The sequence below is a fragment of the Lucilia sericata genome, unplaced genomic scaffold, assembly GCF_015586225.1.
Source record: "Lucilia sericata isolate MDLA Ls3-8-SP2 unplaced genomic scaffold, ASM1558622v1 Contig002187F_arrow, whole genome shotgun sequence".
Classification (NCBI taxonomy): Eukaryota; Metazoa; Arthropoda; class Insecta; order Diptera; family Calliphoridae; genus Lucilia; species Lucilia sericata.
The window spans coordinates 15195-28965 of NW_023996022.1; the positions used below are offsets into that span (position 1 = coordinate 15195).

At 31.6% G+C, this 13771-nt stretch overlaps 1 long non-coding RNA gene across 1 annotated transcript; it reads left to right on the forward strand.

Annotated features, from left to right (window-relative positions):
* The first annotated feature begins 246 nt into the window (after nt 1-246).
* Nucleotides 247-2545, forward strand: LOC119613551. The gene is made up of 3 exons (XR_005232240.1): nt 247-395; nt 1418-1814; nt 2358-2545. It is a non-coding gene; the product is annotated as an uncharacterized LOC119613551 (long non-coding RNA).
* The last annotated feature ends 11226 nt before the right edge of the window (nt 2546-13771 follow it).

Sequence of the window (13771 nt, forward strand, 5' to 3'; positions counted from 1 at the left end):
AAAATGAAAAAGTGAAAAACATGTCAAAAGTATGAATTAGAATGAATAATGATAAAATATCCTTTTTAACACAATTTACTTTATAAGATCCAACCAGACTACAAATACCTTAACTTTCTTTACCTTAACTTTCTTTGTCTTTACATCGCATTGTTAAGATTTCTTTTTAATTCCAACCTTTTTATCACTTTTAGATGTCCGACCCATAAAGATGATTATGGCACTCAACGTGTTTATAAGAAAATATCACCGAATTGTGTTTTAACTTTGTATTTGCCAACACGTGAAATTACCTTGTCCGGCAATAGTTCCTCCATCCTACAAGGTATTGTGTTTGTTGATCCCAAGGCCATACAAAGATATAGGGTTTATGCACAATTGACCTTAACGTTTCGGTAAGTAAAAGACAAATGTTTGAAAAATACAGTTTAACTATGAATAGACATTGTCCAGACTAGACTATGACTAGACTATGACTAGACTATGACTAGACTATGACTAGACTATGACTAGACTATGACTAGACTATGACTAGACTATGACTAGACTATGACTAGACTATGACTAGACTATGACTAGACTATGACTAGACTATGACTAGACTATGACTAGACTATGACTAGACTATGACTAGACTATGACTAGACTATGACTAGACTATGACTAGACTATGACTAGACTATGACTAGACTATGACTAGACTATGACTAGACTATGACTAGACTATGACTAGACTATGACTAGACTATGACTAGACTATGACTAGACTATGACTAGACTTGACTAGACTATGACTAGACTATGACTAGACTATGACGACTATGACTAGACTATGACTAGACTATGACTAGACTATGACTAGACTATGACTAGACTATGACTAGACTATGACTAGACTATGACTAGACTATGACTAGACTATGACTAGACTATGACTAGACTATGACTAGACTATGACTAGACTATGACTAGACTATGACTAGACTATGACTAGACTATGACTAGACTATGACTAGACTATGACTAGACTATGACTAGACTATGACTAGACTATGACTAGACTATGACTAGACTATGACTAGATGACTAGACTATGACTAGACTATGACTAGACTATGACTAGACTATGCTAGACTATGACTAGACTATGACTAGACTATGACTAGACTATGACTAGACTATGACTAGACTATGACTAGACTATGACTAGACTAGACTATGACTAGACTATGACTAGACTATGACTAGACTATGACTAGACTATGACTAGACTATGACTAGACTATGACTAGACTAGCCCAAAAAGCATACAGTTACCACAAGTGCTCGCCACATTACCAACAGGTATTAATCCATTAAAATTTACTTCTTTAGGAAAAATTAAATTCTATTTGCTTTTTTTTCGATTCTATTACAGGACACAAATACCAGATGTACCCTATCACATACCGGAAACACGACTTATTGGGAAGTTCTAGATAAGCGATCCTAACTAATCAAGCGAAACATTATAACAATCTGGTCATATGGTAATCTGTTATTACTCGAATGGCTACACATTGAAAAGCTATCGGCCAGAAGTCCATTATATATTTTCTACATCCATAAGGCAATTATGAAATCAAATGGCGTTTTGGATTGATAGAAAGCCATAAACGAATACCTCTAATGATCTGGTCGAAATAAACATTTATGATGAGGGAATATCAATTAGCAACAAGAATAATGGAACAGCTGTTTGGGACACTAAATTCCTGTGAAGTAGCTCCAACGATTGCAGTAGAAGAAGTACCCTCATAAAGAATAAATCCGAGGTTATTATGAATACACGTATTCTTAATGGAAACACAGGTTTAGCAACAAATGAAATTGGCATGAGAATATTTTGAAATTTGTTGAAAAAAAGTTTTAGTTAAGCAATATTTATTTAAACATTTTTGCAGCCTATTGTTAGGCTTTTAAAAAATATTTTATCTATTGCATATTTTTGGGAGTTCATATCATGTATACAAACAAATATTTAAACACATATACATACAAACATACATACATATGTATAAAACAGTTTGGCATAATTTGAGGCAACTAAATATTGTTTGACCTAGCAAACTTTGAGCTCTCCAGAGGTCATATTTAAGGAGTTATACATTTGTGTTTTGACCATATGGCCACATCTGTTTAAAACATTTATATGTATGAACAAAGAAATAGCAATTTTATGTACTATGGATGAGTAAAGGCCACAACAAAGGTGGACAAAGGAAAAGAGGATTCTTTAACAAAATTGTTATATCATAATGTAAAATGGACACTAATGTTATATTTATATTATTTGTTTATTTCTATTCTTATTTAAGGCAAAAAACAGATGTCTACATTTGAGGGAATGGAAACTCAAGACCATCAAAAGCAAACCCTCGTGAAGTACATATGCAAACCCTCGTGAAGTACATATGCAAAGCCACTAAGATGTGTTCCTATATCAGTCCTAAGCTGAAGTTGAAAATCTCTATATCAATTTTATTAATGCTAATATCTGCCATGTTTGAGCACAATGAAAAAATTGTGAAAAAGTATTAAAAACTAAAAACAAATGATAAAATAATAAATAAACTATAATTAAATGTCAAGTTAATTTTTTTAAATGAGTTGCATAATTTTGCTTGGTAGGTCTCTTACTCTAAAAATGTATTTATATCATTGATATACAACTGCTAGTCTGGTGCTAATGCCTTCAATATCGCATATCTTCATCAGGTTCTAAACTGCTCGGTAGACATACTTTCTTACAGTTTTATAAAGTTAATATAGTTCAGCATTTCATTGGGTTTAACAATATATTTAATATTAAATCTGAATATTCAGAATATTTTCACATTATTCCTAAATTCGGCTTTGGAGAAGCAATTTGTATGTAACATTTTCTATTGTTAAAAATAAATCCCACTAAGTTACGTAATATAACTTCATACGAGTAAAATCCACGTGCATCATGCGACATAGTGTCCAGTTAATTTTCATACACCAAAGAAATACCGAGAAAGACAACAAAAAGAAACGGGGAGGAACAAGAGAAACAAAGGAACGAACTAACAAAGAACGAACGAACGAACGAACGAACGAACGAACGAACGAACGAACGAACGAAAACGAACGAACGAACGAACGAACGAAGAACGAACGAAACGAACGAACAAACGAACGAACGAACGAACGAAACGAACGAACGAACGAACGAACGAACGAACGAACGAACGAACGAACGAAGAACGAACGAACGAACGAACGAACGAAACGAACGAACGAACGAACGAACGAACGAACGAACGAACGAACGAACGAACGAACGAACGAACGAACGAACGAACGAACGAAGAACGAACGAACGAACGAAACGAACTAACAACGAACGAACGAACGAACGAACGAACGAACGAACGAACGAACGAACGAACGAACGAACGAACGAACAACGAACGAACGAACGAACGAACGAACGAACGAACGAACGAACGAACGAACGAACGAACGAACGAACGAACGAACGAACGAAACGAAAGAACGAACGAACGAACGAACGAACGAACGAACGAACGAACGAACGAACGAAAACGAACGAGAACGAACGAACGAACGAACGAACGAACGAACGAACGAACGAACGAAACGAACGAACGAACGAACGAACGAACGAACGAAAAGAACGAACGAACGAACGAACGAACGAACGAACGAACGAACGAAACGAACGAACTAACGAACGAACGAACGAACGAACGAAGAAACGAACGAACGAACGAACGAACGAACGAAAGAACGAACGAACGAACGAACGAACGAACGAACGAACGAACGAACAACGAACGAACGAACGAACGAACGAACGAACGAACGAACGAACGAACGAACGAAACGAACGAACGACGAACGAACGAACGAACGAACGAAAAACGAACGAACGAAACGAACGAACGAACGAACGAACGAACGAACGAACGAACGAACGAACGAACGAACGAAACGAACGAACGAACGAACGAAACGAACGAACGAACGAACGAACGAACGAACAACGAACGAACGAAAGAACGAACGAACGAAAGAACGAAACGAAACGAACGAACGAACGAACGAACGAACGAACGAACGAACTAACGAACGAACGAACGAAGAACGAACGAACGAACGAACGAACGAAGAACGAACGAACGAAACGAAGAACGAACGAACGAACGAACTAACGAACGAACGAAAGAACGAACGAACGAACGAACAACGAACGAACGAACGAACGAACGAACAACGAACTAACGAACGAACGAACGAACGAACGAACGAACGAACTAACGGACGAACGAACGACGAACGAACGAACGAACGAACGAACGAAACGAACGAACGAACGAACGAACGAACTAACGAAACGAACGAAAGAACTAACTAACTAACGAACTAACGAAAAAATAACGAACACTAACTAACGAAAAACTAACTAACTAACTAACTAACTAACTAAACTAACAACTAACTAACTAACTAACTAACTAACTAACTAACTAACTAACTAACTAACTAACTAACTAACTAACTAACTAACTAACTAACTAACTACTAACTAACTAACTAACTAACTTACTAACTAACTAACTAACTAAGACTGTAACTAGACTACAACTAGACTATGACTAGACTGTGACTAAACTGTGACTAGACTATGACTGCCAGCTAACATATGTAATTTTACACATTTTAAATCACCATGGACAAAAAAATTTTCATTTAAGATAGGAACTATTATGTGACTGAAAAAGTATGATCAAGGCAAATGGTTGACACTTACTAGAGTGAGATAATAAGGACAAACTGTTGTACTATAATACTAAAGATATCAGAAATCGAAGTATTACATAATTATGTTTGTTCACCTCAAGTGTTTGTATACTTGTTAACGTTGACTATCTTTGCTTGATATTGTGTTTATAGTAAAAATCAATTACCTTCGTTTTGTTTAATACGTTTTCAAGGAAAAGGTTATAGTCAGTAAAAGCCGAATGTGTTGACAAACAAGTTTTTGGTAAAGTAGATTGATACTTTGATACTTTTCTCACTAATATTAATTGAAAACATTTTAATATTTATTGGCTATTAATTTGAAATGTTAAACCAAATACATTTCAAAATTATATTCTGTGACATGTTTATGCTGCAAAGTGTATTCCTGCACATAGTACTAATGTTAAAAGAGGTGTTTTTAAATGAATTGTAACATTTCAATACTATTACCCTCTTTCCAGCTGAAAGTGCTTTATTTCTATTCAAATAATGTATATCTATTGATGGTATACGTATGAGTGATATTTTTCAATTAATAACATTCATACGCCTCAAATGAATAATAGCAAATATTTTAATTTGATGCTTCAGAAGTCATAACGATTTAGTCACTAAATGAAAAAATCCCTCTCTTCAGCTGAAAGTGCTTTATTTCTATTCAAAAAATGTACGTCTATTATTGTTATACGTAGACCATAAACTAGATAAATATATTGATGTTAAGTAAACATTGAACTAGACTATGAAGAAGATTAAGAACTAGCCAACAAACGTGATTGCGAATAAGTCTATGGCCGTGGCCATGAATTGGGCTATGAAATGTACTATAAACTAGATTATAAAGTGGACTGTGACGACAATGAACTGGACATTGAATTTGATTACTACCTATAATATGAACTAGACTGATTACGATTATATTTTATTATTAGATATACTGAAAACAACACTACGATAAAACTATAAACTAAAGAATAAATTTCACAGTGAACTAGAATATAACTAGACATTGATTTTACTCAAATTTAATAAAATTTTTTATAAACTACTTAATTTTTATATTATTTCTTCTTCAACTTGCTATTCTCTGTATCATCAAGGCCAGACAGCAATATATATGTAGGTACAACTTAATAGAATAATTACGTGTCCTGAAATTTTATTTCAACTAATTCATTAAATGACGTCCATGATAAAAAATGAAAATAATTCGGAAGTAAAGATTATTAATTCAACAACAAGGAACGTTTTTCAGACAGAATTTTCTGTTGTTTTCAAAATCTCAACGTAACACCTGCATTATAATAAAAGTTCAATATTACGTGATTTGTATAAATGATTGTAATAAGTAAAAATTATGTAAAAATTTTGTAAATTAAATATTCTTATTATCTATATATTGCATACCTATACACATACATATGTATGTATTGTATACAAATCCTGTCACAACACGTTTTTAGTAGACTTTTTAGTAACTTTATTAAAGTTTATCTTAGGAAGGGGACTATTTCTGTGTATGAGTTAAGAGTCTATTATGGATTTATATGCCAAGATGCTGTTATTTAAATTTCTATATGAGAACTTGTTAAAACGTATTATCAATATTCTAAAATCCTTTGTTTGGAAAAAATTTTAATAATACATAGTATTTTTAGTCAACAGTTTGTGCTCCTTGTTTTGGTTTTTCCTTATATTATGTGTATTTTTAGACATTTTACATAAATTCAATTTTTGAAACAAAACCAAAATATTGCAATATTCACGTTCACTGTTCTTGACAGATTTTCCTATAAAAGTGGTTGAAATTTATTTTCAAATTTAAAAACAAACGCTATTTACATCATTTTATAGAAATTTCATTGTTTTTGCATATGATTTGCATTATTTCATGATTTTTTCCTGTAACAGCCCACCAGCATGTAGATGATGGTTGACTAAAAGTTGAATTTAAAGCTTTCAAGAGAAATTTAATATTAAAATATTGTGAGATAATTTTAAAAGTTCATTTTCTATATATTTTTCATTAATATCGAAAATGTTAAAAGAAATATTAAAGTGGAATTTAAAAATTTTGAAATTCACTTTAAGAAATACACACCTGATGTGTTTGTTGCTTTTTCTATCCGATATTAAAATAACTTTTTCTTTATTTTTCTTGAATACAACGTAGTTATAAAAATTTGTTACTACTAGACGTATGATTATTATTAATTCAGGGAATTTGAAGCAAAATATTTCATAACTCTAAAACTATTAAAGTTACATTAAAACTTTTAAAAATTTCATTTCATTATAAAGAAAGTATATAAAAGTTTTTAGTTTTTTATGAGTTTTCTTCATTTAGTCTTAATATTAGCTAAACACAAACATATAACTGAACCAAAACTCCAGAAAAGTATTAGGAATTAAGTTTTTCCATCAGTTGCTATTATTCTTCAATTCCTTTTTCATTATTTTGTAGTTTTAGAATCTTTACTTATGAGTAATTAAATTAACTCTCAAAACAACAAATGTAAACTCAGCATGTAACCAGCAAATAAACCATATATCCCTCAGCTACAAATATTTTTAAACAATTTTATAAAGCAAAATATTAAAATTTTACAATTTGCCATAAAATATTAAGACATGATACTAAATTACTTTTGTTAGAATTTATTAGTGTTTATAAACCGGTTAACCGGTTAACCGAAGAACCGGTTTTTATTGCATATTTCGGTTTTTCGCAAACCGGTTTTTTTAAAACATTGGTTTTCGGTTAACCGGGTTATCCGGTTTTTAAGTCTCGGTTAACCGATTTCAAAAAAATCTAATTTTTAGTACAAAATTGTATGTTTTCTTTGATTTTTTATTGTGATTTTTAAAAATTTTGGATGGTTGAGATTGTTAAACAAATGTTAGGAAATGTTAAACATATACTATGCATATAAAATGGAGATTTACAATTTCAGACAATCAGGAAATTAGTAAAAAGTTGGCATTTAAACCAATAAAAAATTAAGTATTTAAACAAATTCCAACCATTATATGAAGAAATTTGTTACTTATTAAGACGAATAAATAACGTTGATTACAAAATGCACTTCCTTGTTTACTGCGTGAGTATAAAAAAAATCGAGAAGTTTGTCAAACGTTCTCAAAACGGATTTTATTTATCGAAACATAAGGGTAATTGTCGCTGTCCGAGAATTTATGCTGCTGGGGTTTTTCACAAACTGTAATGGCGCTTAGGTTGATTATCAGGAAGTAAGTAATGATACCTGTCAATATTCCTAAGTGTCATTCACAGTAATTTGAACAACCACAGGCGTAGCGAGCGGAGGGTGGTCACAATTAAAGCAGTGGCTCAATGTCTATGTCGAGACAGTCGTCGTCTACTTCCGTTCCCGATGAATCGTCGCGAGCCTGAACACTATTTATACTAGTGTTGGACATAAAATTTTTTATTGATATAGATGCATTATATATTCAAAGGTCAATTTATTCCTCCTATGGCAACTTCCATATACCTGACGAATCAATAATAACTTCAGATCTGTATAAGTTTGCTTTCTTATGATATATTAATGTACATATTTATACTAAAAAGTGCAAATATCTTATTAAGTAATTCATAATATTTCGCAAAATGAAATTTTTCAACTAAATATTATAATATTTTAAAGATTTCCAAACATTTTGGTTAACCGGTTTAACCGGTTTATTTGTACTCGGTTAACCGACAAACCGGTTTTTTAGAAATGGTCAATTTTCGGTTAACCGAAAAACCGGTTTTTCCAAAAGTCGGTTTTTTATAAACACTAGAATTTATGCTTTTAAACACATGCTATTTTCCTTCCTTTATATACAAAGCTATTGACCAACCTACAGCCATGGCTTCTATAGTGAAACTATAGACTGATTTATAGTCACAAGTAAAAGTTTGTCTATAGACACGATTATAAACTGATATTTAGAGAAGACTATAAACTGGTATATAGTCAATACTATAGACTGGTCTATAGTCAAGACTATAGACTGGTCTATAATCAAGAATATACGTTGGTCTATAGTCAAGATTATAGAATGGTCTATAGTCAAGACTATAGACTGTTCTATAGTCAAGACTATAGGTTGTTCTATAGTCAAGACTATAGACTGCTCAATTGTCAAAACTATTAAATGTTCTACAGTCAAGACTGTGGACTGTTCTATTGGCAAGAATATGGAATGTCCAAGACTGTAGACTCTTCTATAGTCAATACCATAGACTGTTCTGTGGTCAAAACTATAGACTGTTCTATTATCAAGACTATAGGCATGACTTGTCTGGCATGTTTACTTCCACAGTTAAGATTACTGACTTACTTCTGCTGGAGTTATTGTGTTTTCGTTAATTTTTTTCTATGGTTTAACTTAACTTATTTTAAACTCAGTTCAAACAAATGCGTGTAATACTTTAAGTTAAAAGGATTTTAGTAACAATAAAATTTCCTTCATTGTAAAACAAATGTATTCTGGTTACATTTACCAAAGTAAATGGTATGTTTCCTTTGGGAACAATATAATTTTATGGTTTTAAATGAACCTAAGCGCACAAAAGGAATACCGTTACGGTTATTTTACATTTCCGCAGATTTAAAGTATGTGTTTGAATTGCAATTTTAAATAAAACCAAATGTTGTGGATTTAAATATAAGTTAAAGCTGAGGTAGTTTTTCTAAATTATTCATAAAAAAATTGTACAATACAATATTATGGTTTTTAGAAAAGAAATCCATTTCCTTGAAAATTACAGTTTAAAATTGTATTTTGCTATAAATATAAAAGAACATTTTAATCTTAAAATTTAAAGTTTTTAAACTAAAATATAAATTCAATTATTTTCTTTTTAGCTTTCTTTCAAATATTCTTTTCTCTTTGAATTTTTCATAAAGTTTTAAACAGATATTATTTATAACATTCCAAGTAGATGGAAAAATTTATGAGGTTGTGTCATTTTAAAAGTTTTGTTCGCCATTTCTCTTAATAATCCTTAAATTGATAGCAGTACAACTCTGTTGTTGTTTCTTTATAAAGTTATTGCACATTTCTATATTTAAAATCAAAAGAATTGTTTTTGTTTAGCAGAATATATTTAATAAGTATTTCTTCTATTTTATAATTTTATTCAGAAACCTTTTATATTTGTCTTTATTATTCAGCACAAACAAAATATTTTTTAGCAAACCGGTGAATTGTGCGCAATTCATTTTAATTCTATATCAGCTAATATTTGCATAACATTTTGTATTTATTATGTCAAAAATCATCCATTAACAAGTTAGAGTGCTATATTCGGCTATGCCGAATCTTAAATACCCTCCACCAGCAAGCTACTTTTTATTGAAACCCATTTAACTATCTAATTTTTAGATAACTTGGCAAAATTTTTGTTTCCTTATTAAGGGTACTAACATTTATGCATATGTCAAACTAATTTTAATTAGGTCGAGAAAAATGTATATTAATAGGCCAGTTTGAAAACATTTTAATATAATGATTAACTGTACACAGAACATACTCATTTTGAATTTTATCCGGATATAATCATTTAATTACGAATTAAGTGGTATTATGTGATTTTCAGAAGTATACCTTATATGGGAGCTAAGACAACCTATGGACCGATCCGGAAGAAAAAATCCTTAGAATGATTTATATATACAAAATACACATTTATGTCGAATTTTATCCCGATAACTTTGATTGTTAATGTGCGTTTGAGTAATTTTCGGAAATGGTTCTTATATGGGAGTTGTGACCAATTATCAACCGATAAGGAAAAAATTCGTATAATGATTTATATGCCAAAAAAATTCAAGTCGAATTTTACTACAATAGATTTATTAATTAATGAAATATGTGCGTTTAGGTGATTTTCGGAAGTGAACTTTATATGTATAGGAGCTACGACCTTACACAAAAAATATTTGTGTCGAATTTAATCAAGATATCTTTATTTGTTAATGAAATATGTGCGTTTAAGTAATTTTTTTGAAGGAGCTATTACCATATATGGAACAATCTGGAAAAAAATTGGTAGAATGATTTATATGCTCACAAAACATATTCAAGTCGTACTTTATCCAAATAGCTTTATTATTCAAAGAAATATGTGCGTTTAAGTGATTTTCGTAAGTGGAACCTCTATGGGAGCCTATCCGGAAAAATTTCGTAGAGTGATTCATATAAAGACAAAACATATTTGTGTCGAATTTTATCAAGATAACTTTATTTGACAATGAAATATGTATTTTTAAGTGATTTTCGGAAATGGGGTTATATGGGAGCTATGACCAATAATGGACCGATCCGTAAAAAAATTGGTGAAATGATTTGAATGTACACAAAACGTATTTTTGTCGAACTTTATCCCAATAGCTTTAGAATTCAATGAGATATATGTGTTTGAGTGATTTTCGGAAGTGGACCTTATATGGGAGCTATGACCAATTATGGGCCTATCCGGAAAAAATTTAGTGGAATTATTCATATTTATACGAAATATATTTATGTCGAATTTTATCACGATAGCTTTATTTGACAATGAAATATGTATTTTTAAGTGATTTTCGGAAATGGGGTTATATGGGAGCTATGACCAATAATGGACCGATCCGTAACAAAATTAGTAAAATAATTTGTATGTATACAAAACATATTTGTGTCGAATTTTATCCCGATATCTTTATAATTCAATGAAATATATGCGTTTAAGTGATTTTCGGAAGTGGTCTTTATATGGGAGCTATGACCAATTATGGACCTATCCAGAAAAAATTTCGAAGAGTGATTTATATTTAGACTAAACATATTTGTGTCGAATTTCATCAAGATAGCTTTATATGACAATGAAATATGAGCTTTTAAATGATTTTCGGAAGTGGACCTTATATGGGATCTATGACCAATAATGGACCGATCCGTAAAAAATTTGGTAGAATGATTTGTATGTACACAAAACATATTTAACTCGAATTTTATCACAATAGCTTTATTCATTATTAAAATATGTGCGTTTAGGTGATTTTCGGAAGTGGTCCTTGTATAGGAGCTATGGCCAATTGTGGACCGACTGAGATCTGCGTTGACAGTATGGTTTCTGTTCTTATTATATTTGCATGTACAAGATTTTGTGTTGATACCGATATATTTGAGGGAGTTATTAACGATAAACTAATTTCCGGGAATATATACCTTTGTATGGGGTCTATGGGAAATATTGGATCGATTCTAAAGATTTTCAACGTAATTAATCACTGCCATGATTTTGTCACAAAATAATGTGTGACAAAATTCATCGAAATATCATTGGTAGTTTCTGAGAAAACTTCAAAAGAATTATGAAAAAAACGGAATTTTTTTCGAGGTAGTCTGAAATTTTTACTCATAACTTTTTACGTTGTGAACCGATTTTGCTGATTTTCAATACCAAACTACTTAGGATAATAATAAATACTTTGGATGAATTTGGTTGATTTCCTTTGCTTAGTTTTAACGTGAGCGTGTTTTACACAGACAGACAGACAGACGGATAGACGGACATAGCTAAATCGACTCAGAATTTCATAAGGACCCAGAATATATATACTTTGTTGGGTCTTAAATGAATATCTCTTGGTGTTACACACGGAACGACAAACTTATATATACCCTCTATCACCACTGATGGTGGTGGAGGGTATAAAAAGCACAAATTAAATCATTTTCAAAACATGTTAAACATTTGTAAAAATAACATGGAACTTATAATGAAGTATGCTTTTAGGCGCTTGGGCAAATGCTCGTGATAACGAATAAAATTGGTTAAAAATAATTGATATAATCTTAAATAATACTGTAGACATTAATGTGTTACATTTTTTGAAATATGGTTTGAATAAGAGCATAACTCAAAAAAATAAATAAAACATATTAACAAATATTTGCGCTTACAATCCAAAAATAACTGAACTAGAACTGAACGGAACTAGAACTGAACGGAACTAGAACTGAACTGGAACTGAACTGGAACTGAACTGGAACTGAGCTGGAACTGAACTGGAAATGAACTGGAACTGAATTGGAACTAGATGAACTAGAACTGAACTAGAACTGAACTAGAACTGAACTAGAACTGAACTAGAACTGAACTAGAACTAGAACTGAACTAGAACTGAACTAGAACTGAACTAGAACTGAACTAGAACTGAACTAGAACTGAACTAGAACTGAACTAGAACTGAACTAGAACTGAACTAGAACTGAACTAGAACTGAACTAGAACTGAACTAGAACTGAACTAGAACTGAACTAGAACTGAACTAGAACTGAACTAGAACTGAACTAGAACTGAACTAGAACTGAACTAGAACTGAACTAGAACTGAATTAGAACTGAACTAGAACTGAACTAGAACTGAACTAGAACTGAACTAGAACTGAACTAAAACTGAACTAGAACTGAACTAGAACTGAACTAGAACTGAAATAGAACTGAACTAGAACTTAACTAGAACTGAACTAGAACTGAACTAGAACTGAACTAAAACTGAACTAGAACTGAACTAGAACTGAACTAGAACTGAAATAGAACTGAACTAGAACTTAACTAGAACTGAACTAGAACTGAACTAGAACTGAACTACAACTGAACTAGAACTAGAACCGAACTAGAACTGAACTAGAACTGAACTAGAACTGAACTGGAACTGAACTAGAACTGAACTAGAACTGAACTAGAACTGAACTAGAACTGAACTAGAACTGAACTAGAACTGAACTAGAACTGAACTAGAACTGAACTAGAACTGAACTAGAACTGAACTAGAACTGAACTAGAGCTGAACTAGAACTGAACTAGAACTGAACTAGAACTGAACTAGAACTGAACTAGAACTGAACTAGAACTGAACTAGAACTGAACTAGAACTGAA